The 5,698-nt window shown below is 47.6% G+C and overlaps 1 pseudogene; it reads right to left on the bottom strand.

Annotated features, from left to right (window-relative positions):
• Positions 1-395: 395 nt before the first annotated feature.
• LOC132869494 (uncharacterized protein K02A2.6-like) lies at positions 396-5,044 on the bottom strand (annotated as a pseudogene).
• Positions 5,045-5,698: the final 654 nt, after the last annotated feature.

The following is a 5,698-nucleotide window of genomic DNA, read 5'->3' as shown; positions in this document are numbered from 1 at the left end:
AAGAGTAATACATATCCATGCATTCTAATGGTCAATGAGCGCCACCTTGTGGTAATAATGGACATTGCCTAGATTTACTTCTGCATTACAACACTCCTCCCCCACTAAGTTCAAAAGTTCCCCCATTAAATAACTATGACTTCAAGAAACTGAAAATGAATCTGGTGTAAATTACGTTCATACACCTATACTGACATTAACACATTAAACACAAAATTATCTTTAGCAAAATTATTAGCATACAGTGTTGCCAGATTGGGCGGTTTTAAGTGCATTTTAGCGGGTTTTGAACATATTTTGGGCTGGAAAACGTCAGCAGCATCTGGCAACACTGTTAGCATACACACAACAAAATAACAGAACCTGGTATATGCATAGAAAAGCAGTAGCACTTATCAAAAATTCAGTCTGTCAGGAGGCTTTCGAGCATGCTGTGATCTGTGCACTGTCTCCTGTGAATCAGCAGTCACCACAGGTGTTGGTGCTTTGGGAGGATCCCGTGCTGCGGTCACCAAAGGGGTCTGGGGTGTCTGTGTGTCGGTGCATGATTGTCCATCCTCTGCCCGTGGCACAGACACCTCCGGTGGTGATTCCTCTGCCGGAGACGCTCCTCCAGTAGTCACCAGTGGCAACTCTGCAGTGCTGACAGTCTCTGGGCCTTTATCATGACGCAGGCGCATATGATCCTGATGTCTGCAGAACAGTCGTCCATCACTCAGATTGATGACGTAGGAGATGGGACCATTCTGTGTCTGGATAATCCCAGGAAGCCACTGCTGCTTGTAGTTACTGCAGAAGTTCTTCACATAGACATTGTCACCTGGTTGCAGCAGTCTTTCTCTCGCATGAAGATCGTGGCTCTCCTTCTGCTTTTCTTGCTTTCTCGCTACCTTTGCTTTCAGGTCAGGGCGAAGCAGATCTAGCCTTGACTTAGGCCTACGGCCCATCAACATCTCTGCTGGTGTATGTGCAGTAGTGGTCTGAGGTGTGAGGCGGTACTTGAACAGGAAACGTGAGAGTCGAGTACTCAGAGAGTCACCTGTCATGCGCTTCAAACCTTCCTTCACTGTCTGGACAGCACATTCCGCCAGTTCATTCGATGCTGGATGGAAAGGAGCTGTACGAATGTGACAGATTCCGTTCTGCTCCATGAAGTCACTGAACAGCTCACTTGTGAAGGTTGGACCATTATCCGTGACTAGGGTGTCGGGTAGATCATGAACTGCAAACACTTGTCTGAGTTTCTCAATGGTTGAGGGAGCTGTTATGTTGCCCATGATGCGACATTCTATCCACTTAGAGTGGGCGTCGACCATGACAAGAAACATCTGCCCCATGAAGGGCCCTGCAAAGTCCAGATGTAACCTAGACCAGGGACGGTCTGGCCACTCCCATGGATGCAAGGGAGCTGGTGGTGACATTTTCTGATTGGCTTGACACTGGAAGCATGATTTCACCTTGTTTTCCAGGTCTAAATTCATTCTTGGCCACCAGACGTAGGATCTTGCAAGACTTTTCATCCTAGACACACCTGGATGTGTCTCATGCACTTCCTCCATAATCTGTGAGCAGCCTGGGGGAGGTACGATGACCCTTGTCCCCCAGAAGCTGCAGCCCTCTTGTAAGCTCAGTTCAGTCTTTCTTTTCACATAAGGCTGGGCAGACACTGTGCGATTTTTTCAATCACGGTATTTAGCTGCTGCTCACACTGTACGAGTGAATCGCAGGGGTAAACAGCACACAGCTTACGATTCCTGTTCTCACACTATACGATCCGATGCTCGGATGCGATCTGACTGCTCACACTGTACTTCCATACTTCCAGATTCTTGTATCCGGAACTGCAACATGAAGAAGAAGAGGAGACCGGAAGTGCTGCTCAGTGTTTGCTTTCTCTTCTGTATCTGTGTTCACGCATGTGTAGTGTGACAGGTTGAGGTAAATCGGCTTGTGACACTGCTTCAACAGTGCGATAGCCTCACTATGGGCGACCAGGATTTCAAACATGTTTGATTTTCATCCGATCGATCGGGAGGAGGTCGTGAGGTGTTAATCACTTGTCATTACCCCATGTATACTACACGATCCGAGATGCACGATTGAGCCAAAAATCGGCCCGATCTCCAAAATAGTCGCACGAGTGAAAATCGTGTCAAAATCAGGCCAAAAATCACACAGTGTATGCCCAGCCTAAGGCCTCAAATCCTCACTCTCTACCACAGCAGGCCAGCCTTGTAGCAGGTAAGTCTTTACCTTGGACAGGACAGGGTCTCGCTCGGTCCATTGCTTGACCTGGGATGCAGTCACTGGTGTTTCAGACAACTTCTCTAATGAAAAGACAGTCTCTGGAGGCACGTAAGTGGTGACTGGCGTCTCGGGCAATGGCAGGTGACTGAGTGCGTCAGCATTTGCATTGTCTTTTCCTGCCCTGTACACTATGGTATATTGTAGGCTGACAATGTTAGTGCCCAACGTTGGATTCGGGCAGAGGCAAGTGGTGGGATGTAACGTGTCTCCCCAAACAGACTCATCAGTGGTTTATGGTCTGTATGGATTTTGAAAGGACAGCCGTAGAGGTACTGATGGAAGCGCTTAACAGCAAACACAATTGCCAGACCTTCCTTGTCTAGCTGCGAGTACCCCTTTTCCGCAGCCGTCAACGTGTGTGAAGCAAAGCCAATAGGCTTTTCTGATCCATCTTCCATTACGTGCGACAGCACTGCCCCTACACCATATGGTGAGGCATCACATGAGAGGGTCACCTCTTTGTCTGGATCGAAATGCACAAGCAGTTTCGCTGAATGGAGCAGTTCTTTCACTTCATTGAAAGCTTTCTCTTGCTCGTCACACCATTGCCACTTTGTGTTATTGTGCAGTAGTTTGTACAGCGGTGCCAAGACCTTTGAGAGGTCCTGGATAAATTTGCCGTAGTAATTCACCATACCTAGAAATGATCTGAGTTCGGTGACGTTCTTGGGGCTCGGGGCTTCCTTGACAGCCCTCACTTTGTCTTCCACTGGGCAGATACCCTCAGCTGTTATCTTATGTCCCAGGTAAGTGACACTTGGTGCCATGAACGTGCATTTGTCTCGTTTCAGTCTCAGCCGTGCATCTGAGAGTCTCTTTAGCACCTGGTCTAAGTTGCTGAGATGCTCGGCCTCGGTAGCACCTGTAATGAGAAGATCATCCAGGTAGCATGCTACGTGTGGGATGCCTTGCAACAGACTGTCCATTGTCCTTTGGAAAATGGCGGGGCTGGACGCCACTCCGAACACTAAGCGGTTGTACTTAAACAATCCTTTGTGTGTGTTTATTGTGACAAACTCCTTGGACTCTTCGTCTAGCAGCAGCTGCTGATAGGCATGGCTCATGTCCAGTTTTGTAAACGACTTGCCCCCTGCCAGGGTTGCAAACAGGTCATCCACCTGTGGCAACGGGTACTCCTCCAGCTTTGAGACCTGGTTCACGGTAAGTTTATAGTCCCCACATATTCACACTGTTTTGTCAGGTTTCATAACAGGGACAATGGGAGCTGCCCACTTGGAGAACTGGACTGGCTCGATGATGCCCAGCGCCTGTAATCACTCCAGCTCCTCCTCCACTTTCTCTTTCATTGCGTAGGGTACCACTCTGGGCTTGTAGAAACATGGTGTGGCATTAAGGTCAACGTGTAGTTTCACCATCACTCCCTTGAGTGTGCCCAGTTTGTCTCTGAACACCTCATTGTATCACTGAAGAATGTCCTCTGTTGTGCGAGTGTACTTCACCTCATGCCAATTAAGCTTAATTTTTCTGAGCCAGTCACGGCCCAAAAGACTGGGTCCACTACCCTTGGCCACCACTAGTCTACCCTCAGCCTTCTGATTTCCCACGGCAATGCTCACCTTTAACACTCCTAGGTGGGGTATGGGCTGCCCGGTGTATGTCCTTAGCTTGAGCTTTGATGGAGTCAGGGGCGGTGGCTTGGACCCCCATGTCCTCCTGTAGGTCTCCTCACTGATGACTGATGCTGTTGCCCCTGAATCAATCTCAAACTTGACATCCTTTCCCTGTATGGTGACTGTGGTGTAATATGGCATAGGCGGTTCCTCCTCAGTTTCCACTCCAAACATGTCAAAAGAACACATAGCCTCTTCGCTTGCTTCCTCTACATGATGTGTGGCAGCCTGATTTTTCTTTGCTTTCCCCTTTTCAGTTTTAGTCTTATTTTTAGCACCTCTACACTTCTTTTCTAAGTGTCCTTTTTTCTTGCAACCATGGCAGACTGCATCTTTGAATTTGCATTCGTTTGCATAGTGTGCACCTCCACACCTAAAGCATTCAACTGGTTTGCCAGATTTTGAACTGTCTTTCTGTACATGATGCACTGCCACAGGTTGTGCCACAGCACGCCCTTTCTGAATGTCTTTGGCATTGCTAGCAGCCATTTCCATGCTCTGAGAAATCTCTAGCGCTTTTTTGAAAGTCAGTGGTGGTATTGTCTCACTCAGCAAGCGGCGCTGAATTGCATCATCATTTATGCCGCGTACAAGTCGGTCACGCAGCAGGTCGTCTAGCACTGCTCCGAATTCACAATGCTCCGATAGCTGACGAAGCTTTGCTACGAAGTTAGCCACTAACTGACCTGACTTTCTGAAGTGACTGTGGAACTTGAAATGCTGGACAATTACAGATGGTTTAGGATTGTGGTGGTTGCCTACGAGTTTGACTAAGTCGGCATATGGAATTTCACCTGGTTTCTGTGGTGTCGCTAAGTTCCTTATCAGCTTATAAGTCTTTGCTCCACACACACTCAGGAGAATCGAGCACTTCCTAGCCTTTTCAGTAATTCCATTAGCATTGAAAAAGTGTCCCAACCTTTCCTCATACTCAGTCCAATCCTCATCTCCCTCCACATATTCACCGATTGTCCAAACGTTGCCATGATCTGCACAGGTCGTTGTACTTCTCTGTGTCCCCCTTCAACAGCAACTGGCGCTCTGTTTCCCTTGACGACCACTTGTTCCTCGGCGATGTCTTGTTCCTCTTCACCGTTTTCACTCATGTAGCCGCCTATTGAAAGCTAGCTATCACACTTGACTAGCTATAGCTAACAAAAAAAATAAACATGAAAACAAACTCTTCCAATTCACCTCGTTGCCAAAAATATGTGGTAACTTGTAAAATAAAAGGACCACGAACACAGATGCTGAGTTTTCACCTTTATCTGAATTGTAGATATTAAACATACATTGCGGTGTCTGAGAGAACTAACGCATGCCTCAGGAACATCTCTTCTTCTGTTTTAACCCTTTCTGGCAATAGGAGTAATACATATCCATGCATTCTAATGGTCAATGAGTGCCACCTTGTGGTAATAATGGACATTGCCTAGATTTACTTCTGCATTACAACACCTACAGACTTCGAAAGACCTCGACAGATTTAGACAGACCCCAACAGACTTCTACAGACTCCGTCAGATTTCAACAGACCCTGGCAGACTTCGACAGACCTCAACAGACTTCGACAGACCCTGACAGGATTTCGCAGACCCTGACAGACTTCGACAGACTTTGAAAGACATCAACAAACTTCGAGAGACCCCCACAGACTTCAACAGTTCCTGACAGGCTTCGAGACCCCGACAGGCTTCGACAGACACCGACAGGCTTTGACAGATACTGACAGACTTCGACAGAACTTGACAGACCCTGAC

This window comes from Neoarius graeffei, chromosome 2, assembly GCF_027579695.1.
Source record: "Neoarius graeffei isolate fNeoGra1 chromosome 2, fNeoGra1.pri, whole genome shotgun sequence".
In the NCBI taxonomy this organism is placed as follows: domain Eukaryota; kingdom Metazoa; phylum Chordata; class Actinopteri; order Siluriformes; family Ariidae; genus Neoarius; species Neoarius graeffei.
This window is presented reverse-complemented; position numbering and strand designations above follow the sequence as displayed.